Source organism: Bubalus bubalis, chromosome 1, assembly GCF_019923935.1.
Source record: "Bubalus bubalis isolate 160015118507 breed Murrah chromosome 1, NDDB_SH_1, whole genome shotgun sequence".
Lineage (NCBI taxonomy): Eukaryota > Metazoa > Chordata > Mammalia > Artiodactyla > Bovidae > Bubalus > Bubalus bubalis.
In genome coordinates, this window is record NC_059157.1 from 123,537,651 (window position 1) to 123,560,565 (window position 22,915).

The 22,915-nt window shown below is 43.3% G+C and overlaps 1 protein-coding gene across 3 annotated transcripts in view; it reads right to left on the bottom strand.

Annotated features, from left to right (window-relative positions):
* TPRG1 (tumor protein p63 regulated 1) overlaps positions 1-22,915 on the bottom strand; it is a 239,388-nt gene that overhangs the window by 163,609 nt on the left and 52,864 nt on the right. Inside the window, exon 1 of one of the 3 annotated variants that reach the window (XM_006068957.4) lies at positions 2,542-2,841. The exons of the other annotated variants lie outside the window; for them this stretch is intronic. The gene's annotated coding sequence lies outside the window, so the exon portion shown is untranslated. Of the gene's footprint in view, positions 1-2,541; positions 2,842-22,915 lie in introns of those variants that run through there. 3 annotated transcript variants of the gene reach the window in all.

Genomic DNA, 22,915 nt, shown 5'->3' on the forward strand with positions numbered 1-22,915 from the left:
TCTGCAGTGATTTTGGAGCCCAAAAAAATAAAGTCTGACACTGTTTCCACTGTTTCCCCATCTATTTCCCATGAAGTGATGGGACCAGATGCCATGATCTTCGTTTTCTGAATGTTGAGCTTTAAGCCAACTTTTTCACACTCCTCTTTCACTTTCATCAAGAGGCTTTTAAGTTCCTCTTCACTTTCTGCCATAAGGGTGGTGTCATCTACATATCTGAGGTTATTGATATTTCTCCTGGCAATCTTAATTCCAGGTTGTGCTTCTTCCAGCCCAGCATTTCTCATCATGTACTCTGCATATAAGTTAAATAAGCAGGGTGACAATATACAGCCTTGACGTACTCCTTTTCCTACTTGGAACCAGTCTCTTATGGTATGACCTAAATCAAATCCCTTATGATTATACAGTGGAAGTGAGAAATAGATTAAGGGACTAGATCTGATAGATAGAGTGCCTGATGAACTATGGATGGAGGTTGATGACACTATACAGGAGACAGGGATCAAGACCTTCCCCATGGAAAAGAAATGCAAAAAAGCAAAATGGCTCTCTGGGAAGGCCTTACAAATAGCTGTGAAAAGAAGAGAAGCAAAAAGCAAAGGAGAACAGGAAAGATATAAGCATCTGAATGCAGAGTTCCAAGGAATAGCAAGAAGAGATAAGAAAGCCTTCCATAGCAATCAGTGTAAAGAAATAGAGGAAAACAACAGAATAGGAAAGACTAGAGATCTCTTAAAGAAAATTAGAGATACCAAGGGAACATTTCATGCAAAGATGGGCTCAATAAAGGACAGAAATGGTATGGACCTAACAGCGGCAGAAGATATTAAGAAGAAGTGGCAAGAATACACAGAAGAACTGTACAAAAAAGATCTTCAACACCAAGATAATCATGATGGTGTGATCACTCACCTAGAGCCAGACATCCTGGAATGTGAAGTCAAATGGGCCTTAGAAAGCATTACTATGAACAAAGCTAGTGGAAGTGATGGAATTCCAGTTGAGCTATTTCAAATCCTGAAAGATGATGCTGTGAAAGTGCTGCACTCAATATGCCAGCAAATTTGGAAAACTCAGCAGTGGCCACAGGACTGGAACAGGTCAGTTTTCATTCCAATCCCAAAGAAAGGCAATGCCAAAGCATGCTCAAACTACTGCACAATTGCACTCATCTCACACGCTAGTAAAGTAATGCTCAAAATCCTCCAAGCCAGGCTTCAGCAATACGTGAACTGTGAACTTCCTGATATTCAAGCTGGTTTTAGAAATAGCAGAGGAACCAGAAATCAAATTGCCAACATCCGCTGGATCATTGAAAAAGCAAGAGAGTTCCAGAAAAACATCTATTTCTGCTTTATTGACTATGCCAAAGCCTTTGACTATGTGGATCACTATAAACTGTGGAAAATTCTGAAACAGATGGGAATCCCAGACCACCTGACCTGCCTCTTGAGAATCCTATATGCAGGTCAGGAAGCAACAGTTAGAACTGGACATAGAACAACAGACTGGTTCCAAATAGGAAAAGGAGTACTCAAGGTTGTATATTGTCACCCTGCTTATTTAACTTATATGCAGAGTACATCACGAGAAATGCTGGGCTGGAAGAAGCACAAGCTGGAATCAAGATTGCAGGGAGAAATATCAATAACCTCAGATATGCAGATGACACCACCCTTATGGCAGAAAGTGAAGAGGAACTCAAAAGCCTCTTGATGAAAGTGAAAGAGGAGAGTGAAAAAGTTGGTTTAAAACTCAACGTTCAGAAAATGAAGATCATGGCATCTGGTCCCATCACTTCATGGGAAATAGATGGGGAAACAGTGGAAACAGTGTCAGACTTTATTTTTCTGGGCTCCAAAATCACTGCAGATGGTGACTGCAGCCATGAAATTAAAAGACGCTTACTCCTTGGAAGCAAAGTTATGACCAACCTAGATAGCATATTGAAAAGCAGAGGTATTACTTTGCCAACAAAGGTCGATCTAGTCAAGGCTATGGTTTTTCCGGGGGTCATGTATGGACATGTGAGTTGGACTGTGAAGAAAGCTGTGCGCCGAAGAATTGATGCTTTTGGACTGTGGTGTTGGAGTAGACTCTTGAGAGTCCCTTGGACTGCAAGGAGATCCAACCAGTCCATTCTGAAGGAGATCAGCCCTGGGATTGCTTTGGAAGGAATGGTGCTAAAGCTGAAACTCCAGTACTTTGGCCACCTCATGCGAAGAGTTGACTCATTGGAAAAGACCCTGATGCTGGGAGGGATTGGGGGCAGGAGGAGAAGGGGACGACAGAGGATGAGATGCCTGGATGGCATCACTGACTCGATGGACGTGAGTCTGGGTGAACTCCGGGAGTTGGTGATGGACAGGGAGGCCTGGCGTGCTGCGATTCATGGGGTCACAAAGAGTTGTACATGACTGAGCGACTGAACTGAACTGAACTGAACTGAACTTGGAGCAGAAACCATCCAGACACCACCCAACATCATAGAGCTGGGCAGGATCTCAGAGCAGAACCCAGGCAGCTATCACAACCCACCTTCCGGCATCAGTGAAACAAAGTGCCCCAGGTTAGAGAATAGACTGACTCAAGTTCACACTGTGAGTCAGTTTCCCAGGCTGCTTTTGGCATTAATTCTCTTTCAGATATCTTCCTCATTCTATATATTTGAGATCTGCAAAGAAAATCAAACAAACAAACCTGTTATTCCATCACACAGATAACATACTCCCACACCCAATGCAGAGACTTGCAGATTCTGATGCTCAATTTATATTGGCCAAATTAAATGAAAGATGACCCTGGTATCTAAAACTGCAACAAGATGAAATGATCACCTTGGCTCTCTTCTATTCCAAATTCTTCTGAGAGCCTCAGTCATTTCACATGTCTCAGTGGGAAAGAAATCTAAGGAAGAGGCAAAGCTTGACAAAATTTAAACATGTCAATAAAGAGTGTGTGATAAACTACAGTGCAAACAGAGACAAACTTTTGAAACATTGAGACTTGAAGGAAAATAGGAAGAGCACTAGTTAGGATGAACGGGATTATACGTCTGTGTGGGCACAGAGAATTACTTCTGGGTCTTAGTTCACTAGCTCTCTGGGTGTTCTTAGGCAAGTGCATCTTTGGGAAAGTTTCTCTCTGGCCTTTGGCTTCCTGGTCAACCACCTGAGGCAGCTTGGACACACTCAGAGTAAAGTCCCTTCGAGGGCTGGCCTTCTGTGGTTCTAAGTATCAAACTGTTATCACCTCCATACCAGTGTCAGGACTTTCAGACTGATTTGCAGAGGAAGATTACCTTCCAGAACCTAAGTTAGTGAAAAATAATGAAAGCAGCAAAAGAATTCAATTCAGAAATTTGAGTTCTGACATATAGGGAGTGATCCAGGGAAGAAACTGCTATGGAATTCTGATTCAAAGAGGGAACACATTTCTGAGGGACAAAAGTATGTTGGGGTGAGTATCTGAGGAGGGACCTTGGGCAAGGCAGCTCCCATTCCCCAGTGACTCGGTTTGGACTGACCGACCCTTCCCCCCCAAGCACAGTCACTTGAACAGTCTAGTCACTCTGCTCTGCTGGAATGTGTGATGATGAAGAGAATGGTAGACTCTAAGGGTAAGACCATGTAACTGAGTAGGTTTGAACAGTAGACCAAGGTGTTCTTAATTTTCATATTTATTATGTTTTAGGGACCATGTTCTGTGATTGTCATGACATTTGAGGAGTTCCTGTGAGCTGTGTCCAGATGGCAAACAAGACAGCCTCAAATAGCCTCCCCAAGTCCCATGGGGAAGGAGAAAGAATGTGCCTTTTCATCTGACTTGGTCCCTGACCCAGCCACACTCCTACCATGTGAGCGATGTGGCACATCAGCAATTTTCTGTAACATCTGAACCAAAGCTAGAACCACAGTGTGGGCTTTGTGACCCAAGTCTCAGGCCAGACCTTCAGCACAGGGCATCCTTTAGGGCCAGGGCCAGGAAAGACAGCCGTGAAGATAACATCTCATGTGTGAGCAGAGTCTGTACCACTGGCCTGAGAACTTGCCATTAAAAATGAATATTAAATAGAAAAAGGAGTACATCAAGGTTGTATATTGTCACCCTGCTTATTTAACTTATATGCAGAGTACATCATGAGAAATGCTGGGCTGGAAGAAGCATAAGCTGGAATCAAGATTGCCAGGAGAAATATCAATAACCTCAGATATGCAGATGACACCACCCTTATGGCAGAAAGTGAAGAGGAACTAAAGAGCCTCTTGATGAAAGTGAAAGAGGAGAGTGAAAAAGTTGGCTTAAAGCTCAACATTCAGAAAACGAAGATCACGGCATCTGGTCCCATCACTTCATGGGAAATAGATGGGGAAACAGTGGAAACAGTGTCAGACTTTATTTTTCTGGGCTCCAAAATCACTGCAGATGGTGACTGCAGCCATGAAACTGAAAGACACTTACTCCTTGGAAGCAAAGTTATGACCAACCTAGATAGCATATTAAAAAGCAGAGATATTACTTTGCCAACAAAGGTCCGTCTTGTCAAGGCTATGGTCTTTCCAGTAGTCATGTATGGATGTGAGAGTTGGACTGTGAAGAAAGCTAAGCACCGAAGAATTGATGCTTTTGGACTGTGGTGTTGGAGAAGACTCTTGAGAGTCCCTTGGACTGCAAGGAGATCCAACCAGTCCATTCTGAAGGAGATCAGCCCTGGGATTTATTTGGAAGAAATGATGCTAAAGCTGAAACTCTAGTACTTTGGCCACCTCATGTGAAGAGCTGACTCATTGGAAAAGACCCTGATGCTGGGAAAGATTGAGGGCAGGAGGAGAAGGGGACCACAGAGGATGAGATGGTTGGATGGCATCACCGACTCAATGGACATGAGTTTGAGTAAACTCCAGGAGTATGGACATGAGTTTGAGTAAACTCTGGGAGTTGGTGATGGACAGGGAGGCCTGGCGTACTGCAGTTCATGGGGTCACAAAGAATTGGACACAACTGAGCGACTGAACTGAACTGATTCCTGATTTACTAGATAAGAACCCCTGGGGTGGGCCCAGGAATCTCCATGTTAGGAAGTTCTCCCAGATAGCTGTTCTGCACATAAAAGCTTGAGAAGTAGGGTGTTTCACTTTCTCAATCTACTCCCAGAAAACTCCAACAGGGAACAGACTATGAAAAACTCAGGGACAGGATCTTAGAGACTGAATCCATTCCTGCTGCAAGGAAGCAGTGGTGAAACACACACAGCTGGATAGTAGGCAGAGGGGAGGATGTAATAAAGTTAGAAGACAGGTAATTTGTACATAGGTGACCCAGAGCCCTTTAATTTCTGTCTCGCTCCTGACTGTAGGATGCAAGAGCTCCTAGGCGAGCTTTGAATTTCAGCATCTACATCCCAAATCCTTAGCTGGATTCCTATGCTTTCACTGCCTGATTAAACACAGGAGAAGTACTTGCTTAGCAACAATAATAAGAAAAAAAGATGCAAGGGACAGGGGCCAGAGCCACCTGCATGAGGTGAAGGTTCGCAGAAGAGAAAACCTGAAGGCTCTTGTGAAGGGAAGGAGTCTGGCCATACATGCCTCTAAAGAGGACCCCCACCACATTCAGGGTGTGGGGCCAGTGAGGACAAGCTTCCTCTCCCTGGAGTTTTCGTAAAGCACCCAGGTGACGTGGAGACTGCAAAGGGAACCTGCCACACAACATGCCATATCCGTTTTCAGAGGGTGTCAACACCCTCCTTCCCACACCTGCTATTCCCAAATATCACAACCTGATTTTTTTCTCCAGCCTCCTGTCTTGATGATGACGATTAAATATTCATGGGATGCTGTGATGCCAGCATACTTTGTGAAATTTCAGAAACCTTTTTTTTTTTTTAAACGGGAACTTTTCTTTTTTCTTTCAGATGATCCCAGTTTTGAAGAGAGGTAGAAAGAATGACAAATGCCAGTAACTCAAAAACTAGAAACTGTACCAAAAAAGCCAGCATCCTAAGTTTTCATGATTGTGTTTCAAGCCTACAGTGCCCTACTTTAAGGAGACGAGGAAAGCACAGAATCTAGAAATCAGAGATCCAGGAGTTGTTCCTACTACAAAAGAATTTTTCATTTTACCATGGGGTTCATTTAAATAGCAAACTTCCCAACTCTAGGTAAAATATTATATAAGCAAATTTATTTATGTATGTATTTATCATTTAATTATTATGCAAAAATAGGTTCACCTTATTTGAAAAAAAATGTATATATTCTGAAATCAGAGTCTGCTAGTTAAGGCATCATCTTACCCAGTAGTTTTCCAAATGAGCTTCTGGGAGCCCTGGGGTTTCTCCAAGATGCCTCTGGGGCCACCCTGAGTCACAGGCTGGGCCCACAAGGTGGAGCAAGGTGGTGCCCATCTCAGATCACCCAGCACAATTCTACTCCCCCCAGGTATATATCAGATGTACATATAATGTTTAGCTTCTAAGAAGTTGAGGGAATGTATCCAAAGCACTCACAGAAGCCTAATTCCTTAATTTTACATTTTGGAAAATTAATACAAAGACATGATTTCCCCAAAGTCATATTACATTTTAGCTTCAGTCCAGTGTTTCCTCTTACACTGTAACTTGTTGCCCCACAGAACACTCAAAATTTGATTAAGGAAACTTGTTTGTCTCCTAGAAACGTTAGCACCTTAGTCTGAAACTAGTCAATAATTAAAATAACCAGAAGAACCAGCTCAGAAATAATCAGAAACTGAAGGTAAATTGCAAAACATTTTCTTGCTGAACAAGCCTGACATTCTCAAAGGTCTCCAGATGAGCTGGATAATGTCAGTGTTGATCACAGCTCCGTCTTGAATCACAACACAGATAACTTGAGCTAGCACCTTCTAAAATGTTATTCAAAATACCAGCTAAAGCAAGGTGCCTCTATCAAGCTGAATCGATGCCTCAGTGAGAAGTAGTCACACAGAGGAAAAAGTAGTAATGAGAACCTTATGTTGGATCAACTTGTGCCCTATATTTATTTATTTCTAATTATTCAACAAATACCTATGTGTTGCTTGCTCTGTGCTGGGAACTGTCAAAAGCACCTTACAAATATTAATCCTATAATATTTCATTTCATTCCTATAAAAATGCTGTGAGGAAGGTACTATATATCATTGCCATTTTACAGGTGAGAAAACTATTTACAAAGAGGCTGTGTGTTGTGCTTAGTCACTCAGTGTCTGACTCTTTGCAACCCTATGGATTGTAGCCCACTAGGCTCTTCGGTCCATGCTGATTCTCCAGGCAAGAATACTGGAGTGGGTTGCCATGCCCTCCTGCAGGGGATCTTCCCAACTCAGGGATCAAACCCAGGTCTCCTGCATGGCAGGCAGATTCTTTACCAGCTGAGCTACAAGGGAAGCCCCACAAAGAGACTAAGTGACGCTTAGTCACAACTAGTACACAGCTGTTCAGAGTGACAAGTCTCAAAGACACAGCCCTAGGTCACATGCAACACAAAAGGTGCTATATTACCATTTGTGATATAGCAAGCTTCCCCAAATTTACTCCAAGACCTCTGAAAGCAGAGCCTATTAGAATCTGTGCCATTAATATCATTATTGGGCTTCCCAGGTAGCTCTAGTGGTAAAGAACCTGCCTGCCAATGTGGAAGACATGAGACGCAGGTTCAATCCCTGGGTTGGCAAGATCCCCTAGAGAAGGAAATGGTCAACCCACTCCAGTATTCTTCCCTAGAGAATCCCATGGACAGAGGAGCCTGGCGGGCTCCAGTCCATAGGATCGCAGAGTCAGACACGACTACAGTGACTAAGCGATGCCATTATTAACAATCAGCTGATAATATCATCTAATATTAACGCCTTTTACTCTGCCAGCACTGCATTAATATTAATACTTACGGACATCACAAGTCTATTAGGGAGAAATCATCATTAGACCCATTTTGCTGCTGAGGAAAGAAACACAGAAAGGTTATGAAATATATCAAAAATCATGGGAACCTAAAAAGGTAGAATTGGAATTCAAAAGCAGATTTATCTCACTACATGATGTGTATCCTAGCAGAGTTCTTTAATTGACTCCTGCAGATTTGTTTGTTTTGCCCACAGTATTTTTTACAATTTTTTTGAATGAGATGCTAAAATCGACTAATTGAGAAGCTTCAATGAAAAATCCAGAATTGCTAGATGCTTCCCTCTTTAGAGGAGGTTTCCACTTCTCCATCATCACACATCCAGCCAGCTTCTGTCTTGATGCTATTAGCCTGCCTCCTTGAAGCACTTGAGCTTGAGCCATTGAGCAGGATACTCCAGGAGGCTCCAGAGTACCTCCTAGGAGGCACTCTGCAAGTGATCCCTGGCAGAACCCTCAGACTTTTTCAAACTTGAGAAATGTATGGACCCATTTACAAGGAAAAAAAAAGTAGTGGCATGAAACTCTGAAATACATCAAAAACCTTTGAGAATCAGCAGAGCTCTATTCAAAAGTCACTATATTAAAATGTGATCGCTGTGACCTACACAGATATTTTCAGCTGCACACCATAAAAAGTGATACAACTTGTCATTTCTATTAACACTGAAAAAACACAAAATTTTAAAGCTTCTATAGCATAATGCTTTCAAGGGTAATCATCCATGATGTAACATGGATCAATCTTTTGTTTCTTTTTAGGGCTAAATAATTATTCCACTGTTTGGCTAGGCCAGATTTTGTTTATCCATTCATCCATCTAGGTTTGCCTGGGGCTGGGGGAAGGAGAAGTGGGAGTGATGCTTAATAATTATGGATTTCCTTTTGGGATGATGGAAAAGTTCTGAAACCAGATAGACAATGGTTGCACAACACGTAAATACATTTGATAGTTAAATGGTAATTTTATGTTATGTGAATTTTACTGCAATTAAAAAAAAACTCTAATGGTACATGAAACTTCCAAAAAAAACTGACTTCAAAGAAACAGAAATCAAAGTTAACTTATTTAAGTTCCTTATTTGATAGACTTACATGTACTCTGATCTTTTTTAACCTAGAAACTAGCATCACTGATATGAACTGTTAGAATCTCATTGTGTTTACTTTAAATCCATCTGCTCAATTCTCCAAGTTGTGTCTTATATTCATAGCAGTCTGGATTAAACTGTTTTCAAATGATTTCTGAGGCTTTTTCATCTCTGTGTCCTCACACATCTGCTTGACTTAGAATTAATGCTGCCATACCAACCATCAAAGACCCAGGTAAATACCATTACCTGGTCATTACTAGACTCAGATGTAAACATCACTTCTGATACAACTTACTGTATCATTCTTGCCCCACTCAGAAAAACTCTCAGTGTTTCCTCATTACAAACCAAACTGAGTACAAAATTATTATCCTGTCATTTAAAATGATTAACAATCATGCCTCACCTTTATTCCCCAGTATGTCCCTTCATATACCATATATTCCATCCAAACCAAACTTTCACCATTCCCCAAATGTGTCTCATGTACTTCCGCACCCGAGCCTTTTCTCAGGATGTTCCCTCTACCTGGAATCCCTCAATCTAGAGGAAGTCTTCCCAGCTCTAGGAGTATTCCCAACTGACCTCTCCACTGAGCTTCCTCCAGTCGTCACCATCCTGCCACAGCTCAGGTGCTACCTGCCTCAATTTTGACCCTTTACATTCTTTCACCTCTTTTCCAGCATGAACAGTCTGTCTCATCATGAAATTATTTCCAGACTGTGGAAATATGTATTTTAATCTGGGAACTCTTTGAGAGAAGAACTGTCTGTCACATTAATCATGGTAAGTACCATCATCTCTGGCATATAATAGGTGCTCAAGTAACATTTATTTCATGGAAAGGAATGCCATAAAATGAAACAAATAAAAGGTTAAAAAAAAAAAAAACAGATAAAGAACCTAGGCACAATCATTGCATTTAACTGTCAGGATTTTGGCTTCCCAGATGGCTCAGTGGTAAAAGAATCTGCCTACCAATGCAGGAGACACCAGTTTGATCCCTCAGTTGGGAAGATCCCCTGGAGGAGGAAATAGCAACCCTATCCGGTATTCTTGCCTGGAGAATCCAGGGACTTGGGAGCGTAGCGGGCTACAGTCAGTGGGATCGTCACAGAGTCGGACATGACTCAGCAACTGAGCACACATGCATGTCAGGATTCTGAACCTAGAAAATAAACCTTTTGTACAGTCAAAACACCTGAGGAAAAAATTGGGTTGGCCAAAAAGTCCATTGGGTTTTCCATAAGATGTTGTGGAAAAACTCAAATAAAATTTTTGGCCAACCTAACAGTTGGTGTGGAAAGGCAGGCAGATGTGGATAAGAACAGAAGAATGAACTTACTATTTATTAAGCTGAGAGCGCAAGTGCTCTCCTGGGCAGTTGATGTATTTGTATCATTGGGTTCTCACAAGATCCCTCCATTTGATGGCTCAAGAAACAGGAGAAACAAGAGGGAATGCGCAAGTTACCCAAGGTCACACAGGAAGTCGAACGCCTGTCTCCCCATACTGTGCTGTCTCCCCATTCCACACTGTTTCTCAAGACAAAAGAAAGGGCAGAGAGGACATGCCAATTCCCTCTCATCTTGCCCTCCATGGTGATCTACCTCAGCTGCTGCTGCTGCTGCTGCTGCTAAGTCGCTTCAGTCGTGTCAGACTCTGTGTGACCCCATAGACGGCAGCCCACCAGGCTCCACCATCCCTGGGATTCTCCAGGCAAGAACACTGGAGCAGGTTGCCATTTCCTTCTCCGATGCATGAAAGTGAAAAGTGAAAGTCAAGTCGCTCAGTTACATGAAACTTTTAAAAGTAATAATAAACGCTAATACCGCTTATATATCCACCATGTACTCAGTGAATAGGCACTTTACACACACTGTCCTAAATTTTCCAACCATCACATGAGGTGGGTTTTATACATATCATTATGAGGAAGGAAACTGAAGTTGTTATGTGTTCAGAGTCATGCAACAGTACAAAGCCAAAGATCCTACCCAGATCTCTATGGGGTGCCTTTTCTCAATAGATTCCAGCCATAAGGAATTCTCAAAAAAAAAAAAAATTACCCTAGATGGAATCAGTGTTTTAAATACGAAAGACACAAGAATTTTCCATTTGGTAATCTGTATTTTTATCCCCAGAGAAGAACATACATGGAAACAGGTCTGGCAGGTGAAGAAGTTGGGACAACACCAGCATCCCAGCGCTTGCTCTGAGCTTTCACCTTTCCCTGGAGTTCTTTTATTTTGACTCCCGTTGCCACCACCAAGTTAAGTCCCCATCTCCTAGGGCTGGGGAGGCAGAGAGGATGAGAGAGAAATACTTTCCCTCTTTTCCTCTCAGCTCAAGGTAAACATAATCTTTCTCCTTGTTTTTCTTTGGACAACTGAGACAGGCTGACATATTCAAGATAAAATTTATCAAACACTAAGAAAAACCTAAATGTAAATAAAGAAAATAAAAACATCACAAAATAGATGACTGGTCCTAAGACTTTTAATGAAAGAAGGAGTTTACTGAGCACCAAAGTCTATTGCATCCCCAAACATTATCATAAATAATAAACCAGCATCAGCACATTGCATGGGGTCCCACCCACTTGATGGCCAAGTGGCATTCTCTTCCAACTGTGAAGAAGAAATTACCCAATCAAATCCCCAGAATCAACTCACAGACTGCCTAGGGGCCTCCCACTCAGTTTTATTCTTCTTTCAGAAAAATCAGCTCATAGATCATTTGTCAAGAGGAACTAACTGACATTCTGGACATTTATAAATCCCAACGAGGTCTGCAGCCCTTCTCAGTTGGGGCTGACAGCTCTACCCGCTGCCTTCTCAGCCTTCAGTCGACCCCTCCACCCATCAGCCCACCCACCCACCAGAGACATGTTCCTTTGAAATTTGAATTTTAGAGTTTATTATGACATGAAGCAGAGAGTAGCAGTATCTGAGAAGGCCACCTCCTACACTCCTTTGCCATGCTCACAAGATTTATGACAGTAGATCTTCACAGCTCACAAATTCCATGGAAAAACATTCTATCAAAGCATCACCTACCATAACAGTTTACCCCCAGGACTGTGGGCATGAATCTGCGGGACCTAAGAGAAACAGAAGTCCTGCTTCTCATTTCCCAACCCACAGTGCACTCCTAAGACCAAGAATAACAAGAGGACTGAGAACCACCAGCCACTGAATCAAATCATTCCTCTTTGGGACTCATGGCTGACCTCAGGTTGCTGGTAATAACAATGACAAGAACATGCAAATAACAGTATTGGCATGAGCAAACGCTGCTGCCTTATATTAGCCTATAAAAGTTGCTCATCTCTCATCTTAACTGGGCTTCCTGTCAGTTCTAAGAAAACACCAGCATTGGTCCTTTGTCTTACCAGCCTATTCTTTCAGAATTCTCTCTCACTTTCTCCCATCTTTCCCCTCTCTATGACCCTGACACACCACGTTTGCTTATGTTTCTCTATTTTTGTCCATCAGATTCCTTCTACCTGAAACGCCGCCTGGATGTCTTCCTTTATCTGATGAAATATGACATCTTTGGAGACCTATTCCCTGAAAAGCTTTTGTAATTCTCAGAATTGGTTCTTCCCTTGCCATCTCTTTATCTAAAAAGCTGGATAGAAGCTTTATTATCTTTTTTAAGTGCATTGCTCAGATGACGTACCATTTTAAATATTTTGGAAGAGTATACTTTGATTTAACATTGAAGCAAAAAGTTGTGAGCACAGGATGGCACAGCCCCAGGGCAGTAGGGTATAAATGTGGTGTGAGTGGAGTACATTTTTATCATTAAAAGAATAACTTCCAGCCACTCTGAAGGAAATTTTGGAGACAATAAACTTTATTATCTTAACAACTTTCACAAGAATTCTTTTTAAGAAGAAAATTGCCTTTGTCTAGGGCAAAAAAAAAAAAAAAACACCTTGATAAGCTCTTAGTATAGAAAATGTGCTTTTGAGGACAGCTTCAAAGAAGTGGGCAAACATCTACAGTGAAAATGAGAGTAATTTGGTTTTATTCTTCAGGAGAGGGAGAGAGAAAAGAAGACAACAGAGCTGTGAAAAGATGGGGACAAGACAGAACCCAATAAGACAGAGACAAACTTTTGATTTTAGTAATTAACTATTACTAAATAAAAAAGGCCAGTGTAATTCCATTTTGTTGGGGATGATGGTTTAAGAAAGGTAATGCCTGCCCTTCCCATTTGATGGTATTTAAAGATTTCAGGTCCACTTGATTTCTAGGAGCCTCAGTTTCCCTAGTTGTCCAAGGGAAATAACAATAAATCTAGTTCACAAGAGCTATTTGGGGGACTGAGTGATACACATTAGTAAGAACAGTTTGAAAACCAGGAAATAATGATAGTTCAGTATGAGATGGTTTGAGGGACCCTTTGATGGAGATGGTGAATGACTATGACATGACCACAAGATTTCCCTTCCATCATAAAAGCTGTGGGCAGAGTCTTTGTCTTATAAATGTAGTCCATGAGAACCAAAAGAGTAATGTCACATTAATAAAGTCCTGCAGTAATTAAATCATTTTCTTTTTGTTTTGTTCTTTGCCATGACCCATGGTATGCGGGATCTTAGATCCTTAACCAGGGATCGAACCTGAGGTCCCTGCAGTGGAAGCACAGAGTCTTAACCACTGGATGGCCAGGGAAGTCCCTGAATAGTATACTTTTAATCCATTTGCTTATTTATTCAAGCTTTACTAGTCTATACAATATACATTGCACAATACACGGTGCTAGTAACTCAGTCTTTGGTGCTATTAGACAGATCAGGTTCCCCACAACCAGAAAGGAGAGAGGATGGAAGAATTTATGAGATCTTCTGTCATGGAGACCCAGCAGGCTCCAACTCATCAACCTGACCCAGGGAGGAAAATGGAGAGTACATTCACAAAACAGATTAGCCCATCCTCCTAGGATGTAGCAGTAAGGTGCTTTGTTTGTGCTTTATTTTCATGGAAACGTTTTCCCAAAGGGTAAAGGATTTCTGCCATACTCCCTAAGCAGTATAAACACTTCCTTCTTTGCTTTTTCACCAAAAGCATCAGCAAGCAACACGGACAGAAGGTGGCCGGAACCTGCTCTGTGTGTCTGCCTCACAGAGCCGCAAGCCAGAAGGAGGGTGCCCCTCACTGAGTTCCTGGCATTTGATGTCCAGTCTGGAAAGGAAGTGTAGCCATCTGCCCTGGACTCTGTTGAACAGATAGAGCTCATGGACCATTTGCAACAGAAATAAGCTCTCTAATACAGCCTAAGAAATGATTGCTTCAGGGTCAAAATAAAGCCCCATAGGACGGCAGAGAAGAGAGGATGAGAGAAGCAGGTCAGTGCCTGCTCCTCAGGACCCAAGACAGAACCATGGCTGGCTGAAGCTGTGTTCAAGTTTCTCTCTGACACACCACTGATACTGGTGAGAACCAGAGAACCAGGTTCAAGGGGCCTCATGGAAAACATTGGCTCCAGTGCCTTTCATTTACAGATGAGGAAATCAAGGCTGAAAACGAGAGCGTGACAGCAGGGGATTAGCAGGGCCAGATTCAGAGGAACCTGTCGCTCCTCTCACTGCTGTAGTCGGAGTCTTGTCACTGGGTAAGGACAGTCAGAGAAGGGCAGCGGTGGTCAGTGACCGTCTCGGTGATGTTCTGTGTAGGGAATCATTCCCACAGCCTGAGAACCCCAGCAGCAGGCCTCCAGATAATACAGTTTACGTCAAAACAACTTTTATTTCCTGAGTGTTTTCTCAGCTGTGCCTTAAAATAAAATATATGTGTCTAATCTCATCCAGCTCTATGCTGCCTGCTGCCATCAGAGAACAGTGAGGAAGTGCTGATAGAAAGAGGCTGCAAGAGTGTGAAACTGCTGGGAAGCTAGGGGAAGGGTGGCAGCAGCGGAGAAACCCATCGGACAAGCTTAGCTGGGTGCATCTCCCGTGAACGTCATCCTGGCTCAGCTCCTGGGCATGGTAGGAGTAGACAGGGTGTGGCCAGATAGACCTGGTCTCATTGTCACAGAGCAGGTGTTCCCCATGACTATAAAGGACATCCTTTCAGTGGCTCCATCACAAACTTTTAAAGGCATCCCTGACTCTCTTTTTCTCCCATTTTTCATCCACTCCATCACTAAACACTGTTGGTTCTGAGTTCATAATAGAGCCTATGTTGGTTTCCTGGTGGTGCTATAACAACTCACCACAAAGGGAGTGGCTTAAAATACAACCCGATTTCTTTTATTTTACAGCTCTGGAGGTCAGATGTCTGCAAGGATGCATTCTGTCTATAAGCTCTAGAGGAAAATCTTTTCTTTGACTTTTCAAATAAGCTTCTAGACATCAATTCCATTCCTTCTTTCATGGCCCCTTCCTCCATCATCTGAGCCAGCAGCAGACCATCTCCTCTTCCATCCTCATGTAGTCTTTTCTCTTTCTTATTCTGCTGTATCCATCTTTAAAGACTCTTTGATTACACTGGGTTCATCACATAACCCAGAATAATCTCCTTACCTCAAGATCTTTAACTATACCTGTAACATCCTGTTTGTCATAAGGCTTTAGGGAATGGGACCAGACATGTTTAGGGGCCAGTATTTAGCCTCCCACATAGCCCAACTCTGATTATATTCTCAGCATCTCTACAGCTACTAGCCTAATCTCATCCTCCATCATCACTCACCTAGTTTATTGCAGTGTCTTCCTAATATTTATCTGCTTTTGCCATCCTTCAACCAACACTACTCTTCCCCGACACACACGAGCTCTTCTAGAAACAGCAGTCAGGGTGATTTATTTGAAATGTAAGTCAGATCATGCCAAACCTCTGTTCCGTGTGCCTTCTGATCTCCAAGGCCCCTGTGATCCAGCCCTGGGATCCAGGTACCTCCTCTGGCCACTCTCTCCCTTTGCTCACTCTGGCCCAAGTGCACTGGCCTCCATGCGGGTTCTTGAGCTTCCCAGGTGCACCTGTGCCTCATAGCAGCTTGCGCTCGCTGTTCACTCTGCCTAGCACATGCCTCTCCAGATGCTCCCCTTATGTCCTTCAGGTCTGTGATGAGATGTCACTGTTTTAGTGGGACCTACCTTGACCACCCAACTTAAAATAGCAAAATCTTCATAATACAGCCACTTCTTCCCTCTCCTTCCCTGATTTATTTTCTTTCTATTATTTGTCTCAAGCTGGTGTGCTGCAGGATTTACTTATCTGTTATTTTCTGCCTCGATCTGTCCCTACCACACAGAAATATACACTGCGTGAGGGCAGAGATTCCTGCCAATTTTGCTCACAGCTGAAACACTAGCCCCTAGAAAAGTACCTAACACATAGTAAGCACTCCACAAACATTTGATGAATAAATGAATGAAGGTTCTTAACTTCTCTAAGTCAGTGAATGAAGTTACCTCTGAGCCAACCTTCATACTTATAAAATGGGAATAACAATATCCATTTTGCACATTGTTCAGGAGGTGTTTTGCACATGCCTTCTGTTTTCTGTTCAGCCTCCAACCCTTATTCCTATTTCTAAAGAATATCTCATGATATGAGTTATGGATGAGATGAAGTGCCTTCTTCCCATCCAAGAAAAAAAGTTTCCCTCTCTTTATTTCCAGGCATTTGTAACGGACATATGACCGAGATTTGGTCAACAGATGCTTCTAACCAGAGACCCAGCTTTGGAGGGATAATGGGCTTTACTCACAGTGGTTCTGGTGTGGTCCAGGGCACGACAGAGCGACTTCACTTGCACTTTTCACTTTCATGCATTGGAGAAGGAAATGGCAACCCCCTCCAGTGTTCTTGCCTGGAGAATCCCAGGGATGGGGGAGCCTGGTGGGCTGCCGTCTATAGGGTCGCACAGAGTTGGACACGATTGAAGTGACTTAGCAGCAGCAGCAGCAGGGTTATCTAGACATGGCACTGTCTTGGTTATGTCAGTTATGGCTGAAAGACCCTACTTGCACTGAGGGTTTTCTAATACATGATCCTCTTGGCCCTGTAAGACTGCCTTGGCTTCTACCAATGGTCCAAATCCAGTGCTCCTACTTGTCAAATCAGTCAGCCCTCTCTGGCTTCCAATCAGTTCTTCCTTCACCTATGCTAGTCAGAGATTTTGTTGCCTGCAGCCAAGCCCCTGTAGCAGACTTGAGGGGGAGATCTGGAATAGATTCTACTGGCACCCACCCCAGACTCAACCTGCTGACTGGAGCACCCAGCTTGCAGCTCCTGAAGGTATGTAGCTAACAGCTTACACACAATGGTACTCAAAGAACTGGCCTGGGCTGATGGGAGCTGACTCCCTAGAGACACTTGAGAGGTTATCCCATTCCTCACCCCTTATATCCAATGACTGACTGATCCATGGGTCAAGAAGCCTAGACCTCTTACTTCAGTGTGGAACCACTCTCCTGGGTGAAGTATCCTGAATCAGACTGACGCCTGATGTCACCTGAGATCACACGTTGCCCAGCTCTCCTCTTCCCTATCTGCTCTCCTCATTCCTTTGGAAAGTCCTCCCCGCCCCGAGGAGCATGCCTTCAGTTCGCCATGTGCACCCAAATCCCTTGTCAGTTTCTAATTCCAGGGAACCTGAATCAAGGCAGATCTCGACTAATAGCCAGATGAAGAGAAATAAGATATTTACTTGGAGCAAGCCTAGCCAGTGCCTGGCACAGAAAGGCCCAATCAGTGCTAATGACAAAAGTCAAAGCCTGGCAATGGTAAACTCACTACCTGATATAACCTCACACCCCATCTATATTGTGCTCTGACCATCAGAACAAATAGTTTCCTTAAAGGATGTTTCCCTGTATACATCATGGTCCTTTGCCCTATTTCTCTCCTCTAGAGTCATCTGAGCCACACCTGATACCACTTTCATAAGCTATGCAAATAATAAAGCAGTGATCCTGCTCCTTCCAAGGTGTTCTTTTCACTGAAGGAACATTCCCAGTCAAGCAGACACAACTGCCCCACCATCACACAGTCCTTTGTAAAGAAAAATGCCCTTGTACTATCTTCACTGAGTGATGGGGGTTCCCTCTGGTATTTATAGGCTAGAACCTGCTTCTGGCCAAAGGTGCTAGATCAGAAAGTGCCCACAGCCTAAGAATTACCAAAATATAGGCTAATAAGCAACCATGGAATGACTTGAAGAACACAAGCTACCCAACCAGGGATTACGGTAATTAGCCACAATAATCAGATTATGTCTTTCCAGATTACATAACATGGAACAAATGATGCAGCTTATAGAATGCAAAGAATAGACTCTAAGAGGAGCAGAAACTGATGGAGTAGCTGGGTTGCATTGACGATAAAGCACAAATCAAGGCAAGTGTGTCCTGGCTCCCATAGTCCTTAGAGCAGATCTAAGTCACTCTGTTGGATGCAGACCACCTTCCTATTCCAGGAGCTGTGTGGACTAATGGTTAAGGTTTTCCTGGCTCCCAGTAAACCCAGAGGCCTATTTCCATGTATGTATATGTCATTAAAAATGCTCTTCAGTGATCTGATCTAACTGGGGTTGAGTTCCCTTTTTTTTTTTTTTACAGCAAAGAGAGCTTAACATCCTCAGTTGTTGTTCAGTTGCTAAGTGGTGTCTGACTCTTTGTGACCCCATGAACTGCAGCACGCCAGGCTTCCCTGTCCTTCACTATCTTTGGAGTTTGCTCAAACTCATGTCCATTGAGTTGGTGATCCCATCCAATCATCTTATCCTCTGTTACCCCAGTCTTCTACACCCTCAGTAATTAAATACAAAGTAATACCCTATTGTAAGGCCCTTTGCAATGCTCTGGTTTTAGCTATATTTAGGGTGAGTTCTGACTTCATAATACATCTCCAACATACCTACATTATATAGTGAGAAGACTGCTGCTGGATATCAACTCCACCTCTTAAGGCAGCTTCTTCTGCATGGGTGAGTGCTTAGTAACACAGTGTCGGGGAACTGTGAAACCCACCTGCTCCTCTGAATGCCTGAACTTATTGAACCTCAAGGACAAGCAGCACTAAGGGACTCCTTTTGGAGGCATGCTTTCCATTTGAATCATCTGTGCTGATCTTTGCCCAGACATCTTGAGAAATGAATGGGAGCCAACACTGGACTTCTACTATTTGAAAATTGCTCGGTAGTTCCCATCAAAAGATTGGGGCTTTTTTTTTTTTTTTTTTGGTTCCTGAGACAAAATAGAAGAAATCTAACCCTAACCCTAAAGGAGATCAGTCCTGGGTGTTCATTGGAAAGACTGATGCCAAAAGCTGAAACTCCAATACTTCGGCCACCTTGTGAGAAGAGCTGACTCACTGGAAAAGACCCTGATGTTGGGAGGGATTGGGGCAGGAGGGGAAGGGGACGACAGAGGATGAGATGGCTGGATGGCATCACTGACTTGATGGACATGAGTTTGAGTGAACTCCGGGAGCTGGTGATGGACAGGGAGGCCTGGCGTGCTGCGATTCATGGGGTCGCAAAGAGTCGGACACGACTGAGCGACTGAACTGAACTGAACTGAACTGAAGGCACTATCAGAGATGGAAGGTCCTAGAGAGTCAGTGTCCACATTTCACAGGTGGAAAACTGAGATTCTAAGATGAGTGACTTAGCCAGGCTCACCTATGTGGGAGCTGGAAAGCCAGAGCTCTAATACAGCTGTTATAATGTCTAGCCTTGCTCTCTCCATCAACGTCCACTCCTTCCTGCCCCCAGGGTCTATGGAGGATGCTGAGCAACCCCAGACTGTATGTGAGCACCACTGCACTGTGTTTGGGCTTCCCAGGTGGTGCTAGTGGTAAAGAACCCATCTGCCAATGCAGGAGACATAACAGACATGGGTTGGATCCCTGGGTTGGGAACATCCCCCGGAGGAGGGCATGGCAACCCACTCCAGTATTCTTGCCTGGAGAATCCCATAGACTTATTGATTTTCATTTGAAATTAGCCTTGGGGGTGGGAAAAAAGTTGCATCTTGTCTTAAGGAAACTTTACTGAGGGCCCATATGTCTTCTATATCTGTATGGGTTCTTAGAAATATATTGAAAATCCATTGAGAAAAGTAATTATTGATCATGTACTGTGAGTCAGGTTCCAAACCAACACTGAAGGCTCCTTCCTCCCTTGACAAAGGGAGACAAGCGTCAAAACCACATTACATCTGAGTGAGGTAAGTGAGCAGTGGACAAGCATTCATAGAAATCCACATAGTGTGCAAAGACCCTCCCACCTCACTGCTTTTCATCAAGGACTATAGGATAAGCTACATTTCCTCTCTCCCTAATAAGACACAGAACATCGAGCCCCATTCACTCTAAAGTGTGATATTCACTCAGCTGATGTTCATTGAACTTGGCACTGAGTACATAAAAGGACACTGGCCAGTGTGCCCTCAGGAAAATCACAATTTAACTTCAGCAATCCAGGTGAGAGTCGGTGCTGAAGTCGTTGTTCGACTGTGTGGAAAATTCTGTGTACACAATCAAGCCCTGGGAAAAGTCTGAGTGGAAGTTAACATCGTCTTGTGAAAACCTCCAAGAAAAGGTGGGGGCCTGAGTTGGAAAGATGTGGCAGATGTCAGCTGCCAGATGGCACGAAGGAGGCAGTTCCGGACACAAGCTTGAAACAGAGAAGCTAGTGTGGGAAGGTGAGAGCAAACTGACCCCATCGTGCAGAGCGAGTGGGCAAGGCGCGAGGAGAGACATGGAGCAGGAGAGGGCGGAGAGGACGCACTGCGCAGTGGGTGGCATTTGGGTTTTGCCTCTGAAAGTGTCGATCTGAAAGGGCAAGAAGATAACTACTTGGGGGGAACAAAGCAGCTTTTGGCTACAGGGGGGCCGTCTCTCTTGATCAATTCTCCCACTGAAATCCCTCTTCTTACAGCAAACGCCATCCAGAGGCGACAAGGCTTTACAGGACAGCAAGACAAGCAGTTCTGCGTAATTCAGCCACTCATTACAAGGTCTTAACTGCTTTCCCAGAGTGCAGTTCTCAGAATGAAGGCAACAAATTACATGCCATTAGTAAGAGCCAAAAAATTCCTTCTCAAAACTCCATCATAGACGGTCTGTGGGCCGAGGATGGCATGTGTGCTGCACATACTGAATGTGAATTAGTATATTGGGCAGCAGATAAATAATGCTTAATAGACACTGCAGAGATGACTGGTCTCTAGTCACCTTCCTACATGTACCCTCTTGCCAGGGACCAGGTGATATAGGTTTCGTGTTTAAGAAAGTTAATGTATTAATATAATTGGGGTGAGCATAAAATAAAGTTTAATGTAAGCGGCTCTAATGAAAAGCGTAGGGAAGAAGTCAGTCTGAAAAGGCTACATACTATATATGATTTCAACTGTATGACATTCTGGAAAGGCAAAACTTGGGAGACAATAAAGAGGTCAGTGGTTACCAGGGAGTGGGGAAAGGGATGAACGCAGAATGTTTTTAGGTCAGTAAAACTCTAATGCAAACTCTGTGCTTTGGTTGATTATGATACGTCAGTAGAGGTTCATGGGTAATCGGTGGTAACAAACATACTCCTCTGGGGACAGCTGTTAGTAAATGGGGGAAGCCACACGTGTGGAATGGCAAGGAATACATAGGAAGTCTCTCTATCTTCCTCTTAATTAAGCTGTGAACCTAAAACTGGCCTAAAAATCAGTATCTTTTAAAATATCAAGAATAAGTAACATAATTTTTGTCATTAATTTAAAATATAGGAAAATATCTAGGACCTAATATATAAGACCCGTATCATAGGAAGGACAGGATGTGGTTAGCTCTAGAATCAGAACAGGAAAGGTCATGTTAGTGAAGGGACCGCCCACAGTGGTAGGTATTAAACTATGTTTTGCTGGGCTTTAATATTGCCCCAAAGCATCTACATGCACCAAGGAAGGGAGATGGAGGGTGGGAGACCTCTCGACCGTCACTTCTGCTTCACCCTGAATATCTATGGCTTCAGCTAGTTTACATATGGGTTCCGTAGGAGACTTCAAATAACTAAAGGGTCTAGAGGCTTGAAAGCATATGTATAGACACTTGTCCAGATTACTTTACCACTGAAACCTGGTCCCATATTTTCCTGCTAACTCATCTTATATGGACTCATTGCCTTACTCAGACATTCAAAGTCTTTCATGGCCTGGCCTCAACCTTCTTCCAGCTTTTGTCTATAACTTCTTTCCCACATTCCTTACTTACCAACCAGACTACCTAACAGTTTACACTCCTAAAATGATGCTTTTTAAGATACAATTACTTGCTAACATATCAGGTTCTTCCATTAGACGGGGAGCTCTTCAAGTTGTTGTTCAGTCACTCAGTCGTGTCTGACTCTCTGTGACCCCATGGACTGCAGCATTCCAGGGAAGGGCAGGCTTCCCTGTCCTTCACTATCTCCCAGAGTTTGCTCAGACTCATGTCCGTTGAGTCAGTGATGCCATCTGACCATCTCGTCCTGTCGCCCCCTTCTCCTCCTGCCTTCAATCTTTCCCAGCATCAGGGTCTTTTCCAGCGAGCCAGCTCTTCACATCAGGTGGCTTGGAGTATTGGAGCTTCAGCTTCAGCATGAGTCCTTCTAATGAATATTCAGGACTGATTTCCTTTACAATTGACTAGTTTGATCTCCTTGCTGTCCAAGAGACTCTCAAGAGTGTTCTCAAGCATCACAGTTCAAAAGCATCAATTCTTTGATGCTCAGTCTTCTTTATGGTCCTTCTTAATGCTCTTCAAGGGCAGGAACCATATTTTGTTCATTATAGGGAGAAAAGTGGGCCCCTTCTCCAAAGTATTGGTTGAGCAAACGGTCTCATTTGAACTGCAGTGACCAGAAGTTCCCACCAGATGGCAGTGTGCGGACACTTTTCCCTTACCAA